General features: G+C 35.1%; 1 long non-coding RNA gene across 2 annotated transcripts; it reads right to left on the reverse strand.

The window, feature by feature from the left end:
* Positions 1-576: 576 nt before the first annotated feature.
* LOC146544224 (uncharacterized) lies at positions 577-10,867 on the reverse strand. 2 transcript variants are annotated; one of them, XR_014883847.1, is made up of 4 exons: positions 10,752-10,867; positions 2,403-2,561; positions 1,065-1,145; positions 577-907 (listed from the first exon to the last, which is right to left on the reverse strand). It is a non-coding gene; the product is annotated as an uncharacterized LOC146544224 (long non-coding RNA). The 2 variants fall into 2 exon arrangements; XR_014883846.1 differs by lacking the exon at positions 10,752-10,867 and having other exon boundaries at positions 2,403-2,999.
* Between the last annotated feature and the right edge of the window lie 10,841 nt (positions 10,868-21,708).

Below are 21,708 nucleotides of genomic sequence, written 5' to 3' on the forward strand. Positions count from 1 at the left end.
CTGACTAGTTCTTCATATTTCCATAGTTACTAGTACTCAGTCACAAAGGTTTTGTTAACCCTCAAAGGCAGAGATATCTTTTTTGGTGTAAGAAGCACAAAAATAATAAAGTAAACTATATATAAACAAAACATTGTCTTTAGCACTACAATATAAATCTTAAAAGTTAATTTTCAGTAACTCAAAATGTGCCTAAGTCTTTTGCAACCATTCGAACTGTGTCTCATTTTTTGTACTGGTGGGTTTCAGTTTGAGAACCTGAAGGTCACATTTCTTTCCATTTTAATATTGACTTAAATCTGAGGTAGATTTTGAAAGCAATGGATTTAAAGTAAACAATTCAGGTGAAGTGTATATGAAGTAGTCACAGGCAAGCATTATTATTAGTGTGTGTACTATTATTTGTTTTCAAATATATGAAAATTGGTGGTAAAGAAGCATGCTTACTTGTCAGAAAACAAATCAGAATCAGACAAAGAATTCCAGATCTCAAAATGCTTTATTAGTTTCTTACAAAGTACCAACAGGGAGCACTTTCTAACTTTCACTTCTCTGGTCAAAACCTGGATTCTTCACAATAAAGTGCAGGGAGTTGCATTATCTGTGAGAGGATAAGAGATATCCTATATTCCTTAATAGGAGAAGGCATCTGGGAAGAGGAGTGTTCTTCTGAGAGGCTTTCTTTAGGTAAGATTAAAGAAATAGCAAGTTCAATGATTTTTATGAAGTTGTCATTTATTATATTCTCTTGCGATGAAGGGCTCTGTTCCAAGGAAAGGTTTCAGGATCTTCCTTGGACAGGGAAGTTAGTGAGTAGATTGGGGCAGAGAAGTGAGGTACTGTTTTAGTTTCAGCTGGAATGGAATTGTTATCTTCAGGGTGTCTGGTATGATGCTATGTTTTGGTTCTAGGAGAAAAACAATGTTCATAACACACCAATGTTTACAGTTGCTGCTAAGCAGTGCTGCACAGAGACAAGGCCATTCACAGAGAAGGGGCCAAGGAGCTGGGAGGGAACAGAATTAGGACAGCTGATTTAAACTGGCCAAAGAGAAATTCCATACCATGATATCAAGCAGAAGTTTTGAAAGGGGTGGGAATTCATCTTCTTCTCTCTTCCACTGCTTAAGGGGCTTGCTGGGCATCTGTTGGAGGGTGATGAGCAATTGCTTGTACATCACTTGCTATATACATTCATATATACACGTGTATATATAGTCATAACTATTATCCTTCTCCTTATCTCTATCTTAGTAAATAGCTCTATCTCAACCCATGAATTATACTTTTTTTTCTTGTTTCTCTCTCTCATCCCACTGGGAAGGGGAGAGTGAGCAACGCCTGCTGGGTTAATGGTACGAATGAAGTCAGAGAAATGTCTAATAGGAAGAAAAAACTTTGTGTACTAAGATGGTTTTCTATAGTGATAGAAGCATTAGTTGGAATTGCATCAGGTGACCCTTTTTAAATAGCGTAACAAAGTTCTATCTGGGTAAAGGAATGAGACTTTCTTGTCACTCATATAGAGTTATTTCAGCACAACATGCAGCAAAGGCAACAGAATCTTCCTAACTGAAGTGGAGAAGACGTTTCTTTTCCTTCTCCTTTTTTTTTTTTTTTTTTTAATTGAGATATTAAAATTGCAGAATCACTAAATCTATAGAGGCATAAGCTTCCATGGTCATCATATCAAGCCATAAAATAACATGTTATTTCAGTATTCATAGTATCACAGCAGGATGCATGGGCACACCAGTAATATTCAAATATAATGTCTGAAATATAATAAGTGCATGGCTATATAATATATCTGAGCAGATATGTGTTTAAGTACACATATCATGAATTACTGAAAAATGGAATAATTAAACTCCAGTGTGATAACTGTGCTGGCTACTCCACACTGGTCAAAAATGTAACTGTTCTATATTTACAGATGCTAGAAAAAATGTGCACAACCTTGATGTTGACAATGATGATTTCTTACATGTGTTGAACAATAGCAATTGTGCATAGCCAATCTGACAGCTCTGGTATGAGCCATGAAACAAGATCTGTGGATCTGAACCTGTAGAGTTTGTGTCAGGATGACAACACTGTCAGCAGGTGAAGGAAAGATGAACAATTAGTAGGGAGTGTAATAGTGGCAAAGAACAGCTTGGCAAGGTGACTTGTAACCAGTGCGTTTGCGATCCACTCTGTTTGGGATCCACTTATGGTTTTAACAGCTTTTCAATTTTAAAATTAAAAAAAGACATCAGATGACAAGGAAAAGAATCTATTGAATTTTGGGGTTGTCGAAGTTCTACTTACAATTATGAGCAGGTTATCTTGTTCCCAGTAAAGCACTAGGTGTTTTTAGCTAAGGGCTGTGTATCTTAAAGTTGGTGGCTACTACTCACTTCATCATGGTCTTTTCTCCTATTAGTGCTCTTAAGGACAGCTGAAAATGTTTTCCCAGAAGACAGACAGGCAAAAAAGCAGTCTGTTTCAAACTTGCTTGTGAGTATATCTTCAATTACAGTGAAACAGGATGCCCAGAACATTCCAATCAGGAATTGCTAGGAAAAAAAAGAAAGAAAAAAAAAAAGGAAGAAAGGAAAAAAAAAAAAGAAAAGAAGAAAAAAAAAAGGGAAAATAGTTGGAAGGGTTTTTAGCTGAAATTCTGTAAATTGGCATGATAAACTCAGATTACAATAGACCATGGTAAAACCAATTATTCTGCCTCCAGAATGGGAAAATTATGTTTTTTGGGAATTGGAATGGATTTTTGAAATGAATTCGTTCTAAAATTTCTATGTAACAAATAACAGTACTACAATATTCAACTGAAATATTCCAATATTTAATTACATCAGCATGAAATGCTTCTGAAATTGTTAACATTGCTTAGTCCTACAGCTGATTACAGTATAGCCTGCAAGGAGTTTGTAAATCTGCATATAAAAATATTTGTTCCCCTTGGAGTGGAAATATTTACCTCAGAGTGCTATCTTTGCTATTTGCCTGGAAAAAGATCTTTGGCCTCTGTATAACAAGAGCATTTTCTAAAAAATGTTATCCTCTGGAGATGAACTAGGCAATGCCTTTCTTTGCTTTCATCACAACCTATATCCTGAAAAATATAAGACAAAAGACTGCTTTCATTAAAAGCAGACAGGTTTTGTCCTTGGGGATGGGGTGTTACAGCTGATCCTTTTGTGGGTACTCTAGATCATACAAGGTGGTGAGTGCTCACAGTCCATCAGTCCTTCAGTATAATTCCTGACAATGTTAAGACCTGATTACATGAAAAGCCGCTTTGCAGTCTATAAACTTTTTATCAGAATATTTATATTTCAAATTTTGGTGACCACAGGGACATGTGTTTTTTCTGACCTACTTTAACACCTTTTCACACTTGTCCAGTTCTTCTCAGTGTTTGGAAAGCCAATTTGGAGGTTTTAGCTGCACTTCAGTCAGGAAGTCTTATCAAGATTCTAAACTTGGCTGCAACACTTTCTTTATGACCATGAGAGGCAATGAGCCTCTCAAATATGATCTCTTGACAGGATTGTTTTTGGAGGAGCAGGACCACAAAATAAATAAACCATTTTTTTCTTATAGAGTACTTTAAAAAATGTGAACTTTTCTCAGTTATTTTGCAGTATGCTTACAAGGTTCCATTAACGCTGTTAGTCTGTAAAAATGATCTTCAATCACTTAAAGCAGATGATTTTCCATGATGCTCATATACCTTAGCAGTGCTTATCCTAGAATTTCACAGTGGAAAAGAGCTAGAGCTCTTCTTGAGCTTGATAGGACTCATTGTGCAAAATAATCAGTTCATGCGGTCTAGTTCTCATGGTAAGAGTGAAAAAGACTATCCTAGTAGCCAGTTTTGTTAAGATTCCTGACTAATGGGGGACATTTTTATGTTTATATACTGGCGTTTTTGTCTTTGGGGAGCAAGTTTTTGAAATGCATATAGGAACCATCTTAAAGAAAGAGATGTGGGAAGGTAGTGCTGCGGTGCTGGGATAAAATAAAATAATAGAAGAAATAAAAGTTCTGACTGTTAGCCTATCTAAGCAGGAGATATTTATCAGCTATATGAACATGGGGCTGTCTCTTAAAACTTTCTTAAGCATTTATTGAGATTACAGACAGAAACTTAGGTCAGAATAAGTGGGGAAATATAAATATAGTATATATAATATATATGTAATATATATCAAGTAAAATAAATTATTATTGAATATAATTATTCAATAAAGTAAATGGAAAAATAGGATTATGGTTTACTTTTGTTGCATAAATAATTATGTTTCTCTCTTCTATTCATGAATACTTAAGGATTGATAGGTCAGAATCCAGAGAAATGATTGCAACATTGATCTGTGTCCTGTAACCTCCATCAAACTAGTTTATGCTGAGTTTAGCTATCTTGTGGTTGCAGTGTTCTTGAGTTATTCAGTCTATGTATTTCTAAAGTCACCAGCACATACAGAACAGAACAGGAGGGGGCAGAACTGCATCAGTGTAGCCACCTGCATTTCATTTACAGACATCTATATCCTGTGCTTGAGTGAAAATAAGTGGAAAAATGATATATGCAAGAGATTTGCTGGTAATCGTAGTTTTATGTTCACCTAAAATCAATTACTCAAATACTCAGAGGCTATTTTCTGCATAGGTTTTTTGTTCCTGCAATGCAATTAATGAAAACTTCTGAAGGGAAGGCTTTCTGGGTTTTAGTAGCAGTGCTAGAGGAACAGAAGCGTTTAAACAAAGTTGTTATTTTCACTATTAAAGGTTACTTTGTGTCTAGCTTTTTTTTTTTTCTTTTTTTTTTGGTGTGTGTGGTTTTGTTTAACTTCTGTTACCTGTTTCTCTTAGGTTTCTGAAGCCTTCAGTTTAGTAGTCACCTTACTACCTTCTCAGGTTTCAAATAAAATGTTTTAAACCAAATTATCTATTTTTAACAATTTAGTAAAATATTAGCCATATTAGCTACAAAGCAGATTATCATCAGTATTTTTCTTGAAACCTTTAGTGGAATGGAATGCAATAGTTAATATTTCCTGCACAAATTCTGATCCAAAGGCCACTGAAAGTGGTCTCACTCAATGAAACCATAAAATTAAGTTTGATCTATCAGAATCTCTGTTCCAAAAATACTGTCAGTGCAGATCCTTCTCTCAAGAGTTATTGAACCAGCTTGTGTCATCTATATGAGAAATTTTGACTGTATTTGACTGTTTTATTAGGTAATATTTATCATTTTGAATTGTAAGACTGCCATGATATTGCTGTCATTGCTATTTATGTCCTTCTAATATGAATCAGTTTTTATGGTCTGGGTGATCTCTGTTTTTGACAGCCATACCACAATGAGAGTGGACAAACTCCAAAACTCATTCAGTTATCCTACAGTATATGGGATATGAACCCTATTACCATAATTCTGTATCTGTGAGGTACAAATGCAGCCCCTATAATGATGTGATACAATTAGGATTCTTAAAATTGCAAGCATAGAACCCACCTTCTCCTGTAGGACTATGCAATAGGATCCAGCTGATCACTTTTACTGTTGTTATGTGGGAAGACAAATTCTGAAAGCTGAATTGTGTGCAGTCTCATGTGACTTATGTTCTTGCATGTGTTTATTGTTTTGTTTTTTGTTGGCTTTGTCTGTATTTATTTGTGTGTATTCATTACAAATTTTAGCTCCAAAGTGCACTTTGTATTTTTGAAGTGAAAATATTGTTAAAACTAATGCTAAAAATAAAAATGAACGCCCTATGTTTCAGTCACATTCACTGGATTACTTGATACTGGTGTTCCTGTTTGTGTGATGTGTGGTTGCATGAAAGAAAGTAAAACATACCATAATAGGCATTTATGAAGGCTCGCATTTTTGCCTTCCGTTAAAGTCATAGTTTATTTGGTAGGTCATTTATATAGTGAAACACTGCATAGATATACAATAATTAATTGTAGTTTCCAATCTGGAGTTCAGTATCAAATAATTAGAGAGTAATTATTTTTACTCAGATTTTTCTGCATTCGGAATCTTAAACTCCTTACATATTAGGTGCCATAAGGTCCTTATGCGACTATAAAGTTATTAATCTTTTCTCATGATAGATGTGATTGATATTGTCAGAATGACAATGAGAAGATGAATAGAGTTGAGCAAAACTTTAGTAAACTGTAGGAATTGTTTGGCTCCTGAGGAGCTATGGATTTTTCAGAGAACCATGCAGAGAAACTTTTTGCTCTCACTGGCCTTCATGTAGTCTCAGAATGATCAAAGTACCTTTTCCATAATTAGCTTTTTGATTTTTTTTCTTAATCTCAGAAATTCAGTAATGTGCTCATTATCTCAGACTATAATGTCATGATTCCTACCTTGGTTCAAAAGAAGCAGTATTTCCTTCCTCAGTCTGACATCAACAGCATGTGGGTGGCACTCAGACAATTTTCATGGGTTTTTTTTAGACAGGAAAGCCTCTTTCTTTCAAATCAAGCAGGACATAAACTAGCAGTGTGCAAATGCAGCCCAGAAAGCCAACTCTATCCCAGGCTATTCTGTAGAATTAGCCCATGTCTGGCAAGCCATCGGTTTCTGCTGCACTATAGCTTATGTGTAGGATGAGGTGTCAATCCAAAATGGACCAGTTCTGTAAGATTCACTCTATAATTAGTGGAAAACTAGGTGAAATTTATGTTGGTCAGTTCTACTTGGACATTCTTTATTTCACTCTTGCTTTAGTGTGATAGGGATGTTGCATGAAGGAAGGCAATGAAACATCTGATGTATCTCATGTAAGGGCTACTTTGTCAAGTTTAAATGGAAAACGCTGCTTCATATGAAATATTCCTGCTTTAGGGAAAAGGATTGCAGCTTTACTAACCCTGTTCTTTATTCACTGAAGATGTACCTTCTCATGACTTAGCACTTCTTCTGTTTCCTTTCTTTTTGACACAAACTATCCTCTGTTGCATGTGCACGCATACATTTATATGTACCCACATACTGCTTTCACTGGACTAAAACGAAAGTACCTAAATTTGTCCAGCTTCTTTGTCTGGATGAAAGAATATCTGTACTATCATATATAACCCTCTTACCCTTCAGGCAGGATATATCTGTTCTTAATTTAATCTTTTGATAAATATAAATAATCTTATTAATTTTTATGGCTAAATTTTCATCTGGATAGAATAACATTTTTATTCCATTTTTTTAAAAAGCCAAATAAAAGCATTTTTATTACTATGGATTTTGAGTTGTATGGATGCTGAATTACGAAGTGCTGAAAATGATTCTGCATCTACAATTTTACTCATTCATATATGGGTTGAAAATTAATAACCTGACATTTGCTTTTGAGTATTTTTACATTAAAAATAAGATGATAATTTGAGTATTATTTCCGTAGTAACATTTTTACATAATCTTGAAAGACATAGCCTGTGACAGTGACAATAACACAAATTATATTCAACTCTTTCAGAATGGCCAAGTCTTTTAATTCTGATGACTGGAGAGAAATCTTTGATTACTTTTAATACTTCCTGAATGTAGGTGTTTTATGTGAAATTTAGTCATGCTCAAGGATCTACGTTTGCATGACAGACATTATTTAATGTCTGATTTTATCTCAAGACTTTAAACAGCAGCTTATTCTTTGCAGTTGTGCAAGCAAGTTTTCTAATTGGCTTTTATATCTGACTTTATAATGAGATGAAGTCCTTTTAATGGCAGCAAATTCACTAAGTCTAATGCAATACATTTCATTTTGTGGTATCATTACTATGAAAAATTGTGATGACTGTCACACACAAACAAAAATTAGATTTTCAATATTAATTCACACATTCTCAATGAATTATATTTACTGAAAATTATATATTTGAAATCATTTAAAATCATTCTATCATACTAGATAAGTATTTTTCCAGATAATTATTTCCCAGAAAGAAAACTCAATAAAATCAGGAAGTTCTTGCCATCATTAAGTATATACTTTATTCTTCTAATCCATTCATATCTTGTTTTCCTTCTTGGATTTGCTATTTCCCGTGATTCTTTCCCACCCCAGTTGCCCTTCTTCATTTGAATGTAGTTGATTAAATACTAATATGCCTATGATACAGTAATATTCAGTAATCATGTAGTTGGCATCACAATATTGTGTCCTATCTAGTAAGCAGAACACCTTATGTACTATATTCAGTTTTATGGTAGTTTACACATGTGATTATTAAATACCTGATTCTAAAGGGAAATGCATGCTCTGCCACTGTTCTGGAGTTTCTAGCGTAGTCTTATTTCACAACAACAGGTAGTTTTTAAGGTGATTTCTAGGGGAAGCTATCTCAGCAGGCTACCAGTTAGAAAAACAAAAGCAGAATCTGGCTATGGTTTTATCTCTGGGAAAGATGCAGGGCCTGCTGCAGCATCAGCTGTGGCAAAACTCCTCTCTGTCCTGCTTACACACTGCCCAAAACTTTAATTACTAATGTCTTGACATTTTTGCAGTGTATTTTACCATATTCTCACTTCTTGACTTCTGCTTCAGTTCCAAGCATACTTGTTACAATCAAAGGACCCTTTTTCCATTTCTCTAAGCTAGGGATAGTCAAGTAGGCCTTTCCAGGTGCCAGGGATGGCTTAGTTACAGCACGCTGTTGTGGAAACCTAAGGCTTAAAGTAAGTATGATAAATGATATGTTACATATATTCTCTTTCCTATTTTTGTTTTTAAGAAGTAACTCCCTTGAGAGCATCTCAGGAATGGCATGTGTCCAGTGGTGTTCAGATTCTTTCAAGCAACATACTCTGTTCAGCTTATTGTATTCTTAATTTAGTGGCTACCGGCACTAAAGTGTTTTGGAACCTGTCCCATAGCAGATAGAAATATATGCTGGTTTTAAAAGTCTAGACTATTAGCTAGAAGAAACTTTCTAGCAAACAACTATGTACACAAAGACTGACAAAAAATTTCCTTCAAGCCACAAGTCAGAGACTTAACCACTGTTTGTGGCAGGTTACTGTATGTCTTGTGAATTCAGTCAGTTGGATAGGAATGTGATTGTGAAGCAGTCTTTTTTGAGATACAGGCACCTACTTTAGCCTGCTTATAGAGCCATATGTAAAATGGCCTCTTTGCTTTCACTTAACAGGATACTGTTCACCTTTCTGCTCTGCTGAGCACCATTTTCTGACTTCACAACCCAATACACAAAGCAGCTTTACTAGTAATTGTCTGTGGATTAAATTAAATGCCTGTTTTCATACCATGTATCTGAATTGTATCAGACCCACTCCTCAGTTTACACACTTGTTTCTGTCGATAAGAGGCAGCTACTGAAAAACATCACAGTCTTTGGGAGTCTGTCTCTCCCGGCCATCCAATGAAGGTATCAGGGATTTTGTGTTCAACACAGTGTTAATTCTATTGTGTTTGATAATGAAACAAATAGCTTAGTCATCTAACACAGAACACCAATGTATTTTACTGATATAGCTTCTGTCAGCTGCACTGTTTTACACTGCAACTTTTGAATTACTATCGTCATAACACTTGGTAGTTGGAAATTTTGGCTTTATTTATGTTTAAAGTTTTGAGGATTACTAACATTTGGGTAGTCTTTTTAAGATAAACTAGCATAAAATAATCTTGACTAGTGTAAGTCTTGCCTTTTTTGTTTAACTCTTGTGTACTGGATTTGCGTATGTGCAGAACATTAAGCTGTTAATTTTGTGAAGAAAACATTTAAACATAATGAAAGTAAAGAGCCAGTTGGTGGATTTATGCTTGCATTCCTTCTACTTTCATTTTCTCATGATTGCTTACTGTACCACTGGATTGTGTAACTGGAAATTCTTGACTAGATGTGCTGCAGCTTGCTTTCTGTTGTCCAGGTGGTGCAGCTGATGAATAAGAGTTTGGGGCTTGTCATCTTTTTAAAAATTTCACAGCCTTGAATTTGTCGTTAACTGTATACTCTGCAGTTGCTAGTCTTCTCCCACCAATCTTTCAGTGATTTCAAAGACCAGCTCATTATCACATGACTCAATATGATCTTTACATGCTTTCAAAAATCATGTTATATGTGCAAGTCTTGAGTTTGGTGCAGTATTCTGTACAGAAACAAAGGGATTACAGACTTACCTTCACATTTCTTAATTCAGGGAAGTGTAGTTAAAAGCTGACTGTAATTCATATTTTCAGCCAGATTTTAGAGAGTCCCTGAGCTATGATGGTTTGTTTTATGAAAATTGTCAAAGATCACTCTTTTCAGGATAATGTAGCCTTCAATGACCAGACAGCCTTTGGAGTGAGGGCTCTTTTAACTATACGGTTTTAATTCCTCCAGGTTTTGACATGTTCTTATGAAACAGTTTAGGTGACAGGACAATTTTGAGTGACTCTAAGAGAGATTCAAGGATTAAGGTACTTTTTTGAATTGCATTTTGATTTCTGGTCAGAAAAAGATATGGAATAGATTTCTGGAAATTATAAGTAGGTTAATTATTTTCAATTAAGGTTTTAACACTTTATTTAAAAAGTTCACATTTTTTGTTGTTGTATAGAAGATGAAACTCGCTGAAAGAAAAACATTAATTATTTTTCTATTTTGTTTTAAAATCAGTAGAAAAGATTTCATACATACTGTGCCAGGCCTTGCATGTGTTAGCATTAAAAAATGAAATGTTATTTACTGTCTCACAGCTATCTTTAAACATTTCTCACCTTTGTTTTAACTAATTCTTCGAGAACTGGCTTGGAACTGGGTGGTGAGTAGGCTGGAACACAAGATCATCTCTGATGTCTGCAGGAGTTAAATACTTCAGCAGAAGGAATTCCTTGCGGTACAAAATCATGGAAAGTTTTTACTAAGTCGTTCTAAACTGAAAAAAATATTATTTCTTGAACAAAGTAGCAAAATCAGATGATTATCAACAGGCCTTAAAGTCTTGGCTATGTCAGAGTTTTAGAAGGTTTGCATCACTGGAAGTCTTCATCAACATAATGATAAATGTATTTTTGTCAGCAACATGGGAAGGAGTTCAAGAAAAAAATGGTAAGTATGGAGACCATATTTTTACCAGTCCTGTGACATCAAAAAGCCTCCTTAGGAAACACTTGAGTATGCATGATGCAGAATCAGTTGCACTGCTTCCTTCCAGTCCTTCATGTGTATACTCTCTGGCTTTGCCTATGGTTCTCATTAGGAAGCTGAAAGTAACAGCAAAATGAGAACCCATTCTAAAATGTTCTTACCTTAAATGCTGTGCTATCGAGGCAGTGTGTACATGATCATACATGTTATTCCACAGTAGACTTCATTGCCTTTTAGTTTTTTGTTTGTTTTGCAATTGCTAATATGGTAAAAATAACTGCTCCTATGCAATCTCAGTTTGATTCAGCCTTTCTTCATCATTTGCATGGACAGAACTCTTACCCAGGCCCTTATCATTCATGTCTTGACAAGTCCAGTCATCTTCATTCTAGTCACAACAAAGACTGGCTTGCAAAATTAACATAATTTTAAATATTATTCTTGTTATTTTGATGTTCCATTGTTTGCTTTCTTGTTCTGTGAGATTATTTGCTTTAACTTTTTAGACTTTTTTGCCATCTCTTGCGTGTTTGAACTGCTTACTCTATGGCACCTGTAATGCCAGTTTTCATGGCTCTTTTAAGTTCTTCCAACATGTATTTTTTAATTTCTCCCTATGCTATTTAATGCATAGTATTAACTATAAATCTTCAGCATTATCTCCTTGTCCTTTCATTCCATTCTAATTACATCTCTAAATTCTAATGCAAATATATATTTATATAGTCAAACCACATTTGACTATATAATAACAGTACTAACCTATCATAATACTTTACAAGGTATGTGGGAATTCTTGGCTACTAACAAATGAAGATCTGATACTAATTCAACCAATATTAAAATCAGCATGTCTCTTATTACACTGTTGTCATATGCCTTAAGTACATCTTCATGACAATATTACTTACGAAACTTACCAGGAGAGTGTTGTAACCCGGTGTCTCAGTGTATGAGACATTCATCAATATTTAGCATTCTTCTGTGGTATTTTTCATTTGTTTGGTTTTGTGTTAATAAAAAGAAAGGTGTTTTTTATTTTTTACATAATCATAGAATCATAGAATCACTCAGGTTGGAAAATACCTTAAATAGAATCAAGTCGAACAACAACCTAACCATACTGCCCTAACTCTAACAGCCCTCTGCTAAATCATGTCCCTAAGCACCACATCCAAGTGGTTTTTAAACACATCCAGTGATGGTGACTCAACCACCTCCCTGGGGAGCCTATTCCAGTGCTCAGTAATCCTTTCTGTAAAGAAGTGTTTCCTGATATCCAACTTAAACTTACCCTGGCACAACTTAAGGCCATTTCCCCTTATCCTGTCACCTGTCACCAGCGAGAAGAGACCTAATACTGCAGTCTTTTTCCTTAAGCATGCCAATATGGCATAAACATCTAATTGCAGTTTTGGTTACCATTATATTCCTCTGAGATCCTCAGAACTGCTGTTTAGCAATGTCTTAAAAACAGTAGACACCCCAAACCCCTGCATATAATCTTTTTTTTTTTTTTTTTTTTTTTTTTTTCCCCAATATGAAGTTAGCTAAAGAGTTTGCCATGCACAATCAGCTCCTGTGCACCACGCTGACATGGAGATTGGCCATATATGGTATTTAACAGAGTGCTTAATTTTCTAGGTCTCTCCTCCTTTGCCTTGTAAGAGGCAAAATATTTGGGTGATGAACAAGTGGAAGAGAAACTTATCTAGTTATCTACTTAACGTATCACAGTGGCTTTGAACTACTTCATTACATGTTCATTAGTTCATGTTACAGTTGATACCAAGTTAATCCTATTAGTATTTAGCATGTTATACAGCTATAGAAGTGATAATAAGGAAAGCTTTTGGAAGGAAGTGGCTCGTATCCTCATACTGCTGTGAAAGGCTTCTTACTGTCTGTGTTGAGGGAGGTTACATTATTACAGGAAACAATGCTTTTATTGGAAATACATGCACTAAGAACTACTGCAAAATAATAATTTATAAAACTACTGCAAGTAGATTACCTTAATAGGGGAATGAGAACTTCAAAATATTTATATCTATTTCTGATCAATGATAGCATGATTTAAGAGTCTATTGACAAGATGGAGTAAATCTTAGCTTTCACTTCTGATATGGTTCTGAAGACCCAATTGTACTCAAATTATCTTAAACAATTGATTTGTCATTTCTGTTTAGCCCGGCAAAGTGGAATAAATAGTTTTAAATCAGCATTATTTTGTGTTAAATTTGCAAATGTATAAACAATATAATATGTTAATGATCTTGGATAATACTTTATTGTGAAAATGCATATAAGATAGTGATCTGGAATTTAAATGTACTGATAAGCATTGGACAAGAAATTTGTGTAGTATTGTATTAAAATTAGAAAGTAAAGAACACATTGTAATAAAAATGATGGTAGTAAGACTGTCTAAAAAAAAACATCCCCATGTCTGTAATCATTAAAAAATAGTCTGTGAATAGTCTTCAAGATTTTCCTGTATCCCAAGAAATGTTCCTAAAGTATGTTCAGAATTGAAAATTGTGTTTGTAGATGATGAAAAGATGCAAGAAGGACCTCTTGTGAAGGACCTTTATTAAGATTGATCACCACAAAATAAGAATCCAATTAAGGCATTGAAAAGATAAAGGAAGACCATCTGTGAGGGAATTTGCCACAGAAGTAATTGTAAGCTAATTTTTCAGATAAAGAGGATATTGTACTTTGCAGAAGATAGAGAAGTTATAAATAATTTTAGGTTATGGTATCAGGGACTATTTACCAGGAATAGGAACAAGCTGAATAAAAGCAAATAAGCACTTCTTGGTCAGTTAAGGACAAGGTTATATACATGTTCTTTCTTTCATGAAAGAGTAACGCTCATTCCACTGTGCTCCTGAAAATGCTTGAAACGATGTTCTGGGTAACATACTTCTTGCCTTGAGACATCTCACCCAATTTCTGAAACGCAGCAATGGCCATATGCACTACACGGCATTTTGTCCCATGGACGATAATTGTGGGCATGGAATATTGAGTTCCATGTGATGGAGCAGAGGAAGATTTTCTTTTTAACTCAACAGAAAACTGTTTGCCACTGAGAACTGTTAACTGCTTGGTTGATTTTGTACTAACAGGAGAAGACGTACTCTATTTTCTTAATTTTTTACAGGTAACTTTTTGGGTTCTAATTAAGAAATTTCTTAATTAAAAAAAAATGTTTGCATGATTAAATTCACGTAAAGTTAGTTAGGAAGCAAGGCTCAAGGAGTGATTAAAGTGCTTCACAAAGCCTGGCTAAGGTTAGTAAAATATTGCTCTGGCTACAATAGTGTTGTTGCTGAGGAAAAAAATGACACATTTCCTTACAGCTGAGCATAGTTAAATGAAGGTAATAGTGTGGTATTACAGTCTCTTTATCAACTGCTTGCTGTGCAGATTGATAGGAATAAATGAGAGCTTGATGGAAAATCTTACAAAATTATGCTATTATTATAGATAGAAGAGAATGCTCACTAAAGTACCTACCAAATAAATCATCGCTTTTTTGCAATGTAAACTTAATTTAAGGAATAGACTGATAAATATGTGTTTGAAGCACACTCAGAAAATGTGCTTCAAAGTCAAAATGCTATTTGAATTTTTTTTTTAATTGCAAAATAATGTGAAATAGTCTATAGAGCTCTTTTTGATATTGTGTATCTTTCATGAGCAGCTGTAGTCAGCATTATCAGGACCAGTAACTCTTGTGAAACATTTAGATCTTATCTATCTTGAGGTGATCAGGAAAATTAAAGGTATTAGGACGATGAGCTTGACTGAAGAATTTTAAATCTTGCTTCTTACTTGCATTATATCCCCCTCTCTTCAGTAATCCTTATTAAAGATTAGCTTAGCTGCTTAGCTCACATGAATATTACACATTTCTGTGGATGAGGATGAGACCTTACTATGTAATAAGCTAAGATTTTACTGTAAGTATTTTTAAGTAAGATAAAGAGACTTAAACAAAAGTAGGAGAACCCTGTCATGAGATACATGAAGATAAACTATATTCTACAAGGAACTTAAGTATAGTAATAAACACTGAGATGTATGTATAATCTCTCTATGTGAAATCCATACCCTTCTGATCACCTGATTCTAGTTTTTAAAAATTTTAAGCCAGTGTATATTCCTTTTTTACACTTTTGTAGAGGCTGTATTTCAAGAATAGCTCTAAATATGTCCCAGATTTTATGATTGACTTCTTTATTTTATCTAAGCTTTTCAGGTATAATTGAACATGTTTCCTATGATAGTCAAAATTACAAATGCCAGTTGTAATGGCAGGACTTATAACTAATCCAATATTTGTTCATCAAGTGAAAAAAAATTTATTACTGTAAAGTAGTCTGCTTAATTAATTATATCCATCTGCTCTTTATTCTTTTCAAAATACAAAAAAAATGTCCAGACCACAACTACCTTTGAGCCTTCCAGCTATTTTTCATGTTTCACTCAAAAAGAGGTATACTGCAAGAATAACAACTGAAGCTGATCTTCATTGGTAGAAGTGTACCTATCACTTCATTTTGGTATAGTTTATTTTTCTTCAAGTTTATCTTCTAGATACCATGGGGGTAACATGCTAGACAACCATTGCAGAGACTCTGTACTTAATGAAATCAAGAAGCAATTCAGGAGAGTCATCCATAAAACTTGTGGAGACACTGAAGCTTTTCCCATCCAAATGTTTTGCTTAAACTGTTTTTGCACGTAAAGCCTCAGTTCTGACCTTTGTGAGGAAATAATGAATGGTACACAGTTAAAGGCCAGATGCTATACTTGCTACCTTTTGCAATACTGCTTAAGTAAATTAAGCCAGTTAGAGCCCTAAAAGTGCACTTCATCCAAAGGCAGCTGAGTATAGAAATTGTACTATGTTCCACAGTGATTTTGGTTTGTGGTTGGCTGATCTGTGAGTCACATTAGACACTCTGAATCTAAAAGAGCTATTGTTTATTAAGTTAATAAAGTACAAAAAAGACAGGGATCTCTTGGAAAGAGTCCACCGGAGGGCCACAATGATGGTGAAGGGCCTGGAGCATCTTCCCTATGAAAAAAGGCTAAGTGTCTGTTTAGCCTTGAGAAAAGAAGACTGAGAGGGGAAAAACATAGGGAATCTTAAGCTTTTGTTTGTTTTTCTCTTTCCCAGTCTGCTGTTTGTTTCATAGGGATTTATCTGAACTGAATATATATGTCTTAAGATTTTGTGCAGAGCGCTTCCAAGTTCCTGTGTTTTTTGTACAACCTGAGAGCAGATACTGATAGGCTCTAATTGCCCTAACCAATGCGTAACCATTTCCTCTAATTTCTGCAATTTCTTTTCACTGTCCCAAGAGTTTATTATCTCCCTGTTTTCAAAGCTAGCTCTGGTGTGTCATCACTGCATAAGTTTTCAGCAGGCTGCTGTGAAATAGTTACATTGTGAGAAAACTGTGAGAAGCCTCATCTGAGGCCCTGACCTCTATCCACTGCTGTAGGAACTCATCTAAACTCAGTCCTTGGCTTCCTGGCTTCATTTGGCACCTGCTTCATTGCTGCAGATTGATCTGGCAGGATTTTTACTGATTGTGTTGCCATCACTAGATCTCTTTGCAATTCTTATTTGAGCAGGGGGGGCTGAGTCCCAAGTTGGTGAGGCTGCATGTTATTGCCCTCAGCTTCCAGCTTACTTTGCCTTGTGGAGCAGTTTTGAGATCAGCAGCCACCATTTATTTTGGACCTGAGGCAATACTAGAAACATTTCTGAGTTATTATGTCTTTAAACCACTTTGTTTATTTATTTAAAATACTAGTTTACCTATTGTTTTGTACTCTGCTTTGACAGAGTAATGACTTAAGATATAATACTTATTTTTGATTGTAGAGGAAGAAACAATAATCTCCTGCATTTTTGTAAAGAAATTGGCAAATTCACAAACAGCTACATCTGCCTGGATGTTCCTGTAATTTAAGTAGGAGCCAATCTGAAATACAGATACACATACAAAAGCATGAAAGTTGCACAGGAAAAAAAAAATTTGATGAGCGTCAGAAGCAGCTATTCCCTTTCTGTACTGCTTCAGCCCAAAGATTTCAGAAGTCTAAGCAAGTGGAGAGCTTCTAGTTTGGATGTTTCTCAATCCTGTCAACTGTTGCTTTTGTGTTTTTTTGGTTGTCTTTTTTTCTGAAATTCTATATAAATCAGCATTTTAATTAAAATTTTAAGGTAAAACTGTCTAATATAAGCATATCTGATTGAATAGAGATGCATATCTCATGCATGTATTTTCAGATTCATCATAATTTAATTTTCTGAAACTTGGAATTCTGTGTGTTGAAACATGAACTCATGACTACCAGAAAAATGAATTTTTGAACTATGCTGCTATTTGTTGATGTTAGACAGAGATGCAAAGTTGTGATGTAGACAAATGCATATTGATGAATGTATGTGCTGCTTTAAAGGAATGCCTTCCTGCATTTCAAATTGTGAGATATTTCTGTGATTGGTACTACGGTTCTACTTATGAATACTTAGTTCCTCTGGTCATGTTTGATTGTTAAATGCTGGAAACTTTAAGAAAAAGTCGTACAAATAGCAAAGGTCATTTTGTTTTACGAAATGTTTAACTTCACTCTGTTTGATCTTAAAATGGAACAATGTGGTAACATAGAGCCACTTCACAAGACGTACCAGATGTATGGCAGTCTAGTTCAGCTATTTCATTGACGTTTCTCAGTTTTAGTAAAAGTGAATGGTTAACACAAGAACCTCTCACCTCTCTAAATGAACTATTATTTGTCGTCTTTCTGCTGCTTTAGTTGTTTTGGATCTTTCTTGTTAATGACTCAGGTTGTACTTTTGTAATTGGTCAATTAAAAGAGAGAATCTACCTGTTCATTATTTATAGAAGTTTCTCTTCATCCCTAGTTTAGCTAGGTACTGTTTCTCTATAGTGTCAGTAGTTGTCCTTACTCCCATCAGAACTTCACACTCAGTGCCTCTTTCTTTTCTAAATCATTTTACTACCACATCAGAAGTATGTGATGTGGTTTTTTTTTTTCTGTTGCTCAGCCTCTTCTGCTGACCCAATGTAATGCATTCAGTGTTATCTCCAGTATCTGTAACTCCTTGACTTACTACTCTGCCAGGCCTTCAGCTCTAGACTTCTTCCCAGCTTTAAGTCCCAGTACAGCTCCTGCCTCACATTAATGCACAGCTTCTTTACTGAGCTACATGTTCCTTTATCATCTGTTTGCCATTCTTCACATCTACTTTTGGTTTGGGGCACAAAATTGCATTGACTTTCTCACACTGTAGATAGGCATGGTCAAGGGTAATCATCTTCATTTTGTCTGTAGTTTTAATCTACTCCCCAATGCAAAAAATATTCTTTCAGTTGTTTTTCTGCTTCCTAGCCTCTCCCGTTCCCTTCATTCTATCTTAACTCTTCTGTCTCTATTTTTGTCTGTCTTACTAGCATCAGGAGCAGATTCTTGCTGCTAATTACTTGATTACTTGTCCATTGCCAGACCATCTCCCCTATTTCTTTCACTTCTGAATAATTTATGTCCAATATACCAACTGTAACCAACACCTTTTTCTCTCTTTTTCGTGATCACATCGATTTCAATTACTGAGTTGAAGGGTCAGATATTTGAAACGAATATGAAATATTTTTTTGAAATAACATATTGTTCTTACAGCATGAGTATGATGTGGATTGTGTTCTCTTTCAGATAATGTTAAATCATCTGCTGCTGTGCATAGAAGCAATTGTATGCTCTGTATTACCTGAACGCACGTACATTTATCATGCACTGTTCAGCTGTTTCACTACTTCACTTTGTAGTAAACACAGACAAGTGAGACTTGGTTGCAGTCCTAGGTCTCAAGAAAGACACATCTGCTCTGATGTTTTATAACTTTTGATTTTTTCTGCAAATATTTTCCTAAGTGTGAATCTATTTCCTTAAAGAGATGAATAAATAGTGCAAACTTTGCATCTTTGACATTCTGAAAAAGCTTGCATAGCCAGTAAAACTGCTACATGTTTCCCTAAATGTTAAGGCAAAAATTATAATTCTGATTCTAATTTACGTTAAGCTTGAAATATTTCAGAAGAGACAGCAAGTAGTTCTATGAAGACCTACAAAAACCCTCCATTTGATCCTGGGCTTTTGGGTTATAATTACCATTATGCATGCCACGGCATAAAAGCAGCAGATAGCTGATGTGTTGTTTCTTATTTGCACGCATATACCTTTTGCAGTGTTTTTGTGACTCACAGCCTTGTGCTAGCATAAGTTCTCAGTGAACCATTCCTCTCATTTTTGTAAACAAGTGGTTGTCTAGATTCTATTTTAGAAAAGAGACTTTTATTAAAGGTCCTCTTTAAATGTGGCACGTTGATTTCAGATTGTGATTTTCAGGTAAAAGTACCTTAATTGACATCTCTGCAAACTTGTTCTGGTTGCTTGGAGTCAAGGCTGTGCAAGCTCCAGTTGTAAAGGTACAACCAAGAAAGCAGGTACCAGTTACTGAAATTGCTTCACACTACTTTGCAGGCTTGGAGCGCTAATTAACAGTTTTGTTAATAGTACATGAGACAGAGGAGCCATGTAAATGGATGAGTCAAAATACACTGAGATTTATGGTAGGAATGTACTGTTTTTATACAAACACTTCTATGACTACATTTCCATTTCAGTTTCGTTATTGTTATTAAAAATGGAAAATTTTCAATTTTAAATTACTCCTGAGTGAGAATGAGTAGGGCTAGAGGGAATCTTACAAAGGGAGAGAGAGAGCGCAAGAGAAAGGCAAAGCAGGAATACAAGTATTCCTTAGCAGGTGTTTCTTACACGTGGTATGAGTCTATATCAACAGGGGCCTTAATTCTTCTGAATCCCTCCACCGCTGTTAATTCCACACCTTGTGTACGGGCAACAGAATGCAAGAAAACACTCCTTTTTGAGGGAGCGAAAAATCTACTTTGTTTTACTCAGAGCCACATTAAAAGGAGAGGTGCTTTCCTTGTCCATTACTGGTCACTAAGAATGTTTTGCTTAGTGTACGTGAAATCATTTGTTTTCTGTCAAGACTCCAGAGAATATGAAATAATATTAAGACTTGTGCTACAGTCTTGATATTATTGTATGCGAGATGGGATTCTGACTATTAGCTGAATTACACTCAGTTCCTATTTCTAGGAGAAAGCATTGAATCATGGATTAAAGTCAGCTAGGAAAAATAGAGTCACAGCTTTGTAATAGGCATAGCTTAGTTGCTGGTATTTCATTAGACTGTCCTATTTTTGAAGAAGCTTTCAAATGTACACGGAAATCTTGCATGTTAACAGACTAATGCCATATCTATCCTGATTACCTGTTAATGTGTTGAGAAATACAGTATAATATTTCCCAAAACATTTCTCTGCATCTGGAGAAATACAATGTCCACCTGAAATGTCAAAGATACTTCAAGTATTGCTACTGTTTACATTACAGCTGGTTAAAGAAGGATTACTGTATATTAGCTGTGGTTTCCTCCAAAAGTATTCTGTTTTGCACCTGCCATTCTCACTAACGCTGTTGGCAGAAAACAAGAACTGGACTCATTAATTTCTGTGCAACCTTGGGAAAATGATTTAAGCTGTTTGTTGGACTGGCTTCTTGTCAGAACCACTTTGCACTAGTTTTGTACTGTTTTGTTAATTTGGGGTGACTTTAGAACATGCTGTAATGAAAAGCTACCAGTGAGCTGAAATTATTAATGCTCTTTCTGGAGAATTCAACCGTGTCCTTCAAACTAAAATAAAATGAGGATGAAAGGAATCTTTATGATAATCTTTCCAAGACTTCAGATCCTACTGTAATTAACAACAAAGCTTACGGTGATCTCAGCCTGCTTTTATGGTCAGCTGATCTCTACAACCTAGCAGAGAGAAAAAGAAAAAAAACTACTGCAGGAAAAAGGTCCACAATCTCCAATAACTGCTTTAACAGTCCTCTCAAACAGCAGTACTTTCCCACAGACATTTGCAGAGAATTGCTTTGTATTAGCTAGTATCTACTCTGCATTTCAAGGCATTGAGATTTTTCATCCAGATGATATCTCTTCATAGCTCATTAAGCTCTCTAACCCAAATGAAAGATGCCAAAGGACTTATCTAAGAATAAAATGCATGCTTGTTTCTTGCTGTACAGTTGTCTTGAATGATAACAAATTTGGTGGCAAGAAGAAAATATCTTTGTAGAGATAACGGAGCAGGTTGTTGTTTTTTTTTTTCAGTTTGAACTCATGTCACTCTCCTTTTTGTAGCTTATTGTCTGTTGATGAATTTTAAAGAAGCCCTTGAGGCTTTGGCACTGCATAAAAGCATTGCGCTAACTTCTCAAGTCAAAATATCCCTTAACCTTACTGCACACCCAAACCTGGTTTTTGTTGCTTGTTTTTCCTCCCAGCTGGTCTGAGAAAGGAACTTACAGAACAAAGGCTGAACTGGAAGTCATTACTATCACTCTAAGAATCAGTTTTTTTTTTCTCTGGCATTCTGATTT

Source organism: Meleagris gallopavo, chromosome 5 (genome assembly GCF_905368555.1).
Source record: "Meleagris gallopavo chromosome 5, MGAL_WU_HG_1.1, whole genome shotgun sequence".
Taxonomy (NCBI): domain Eukaryota; kingdom Metazoa; phylum Chordata; class Aves; order Galliformes; family Phasianidae; genus Meleagris; species Meleagris gallopavo.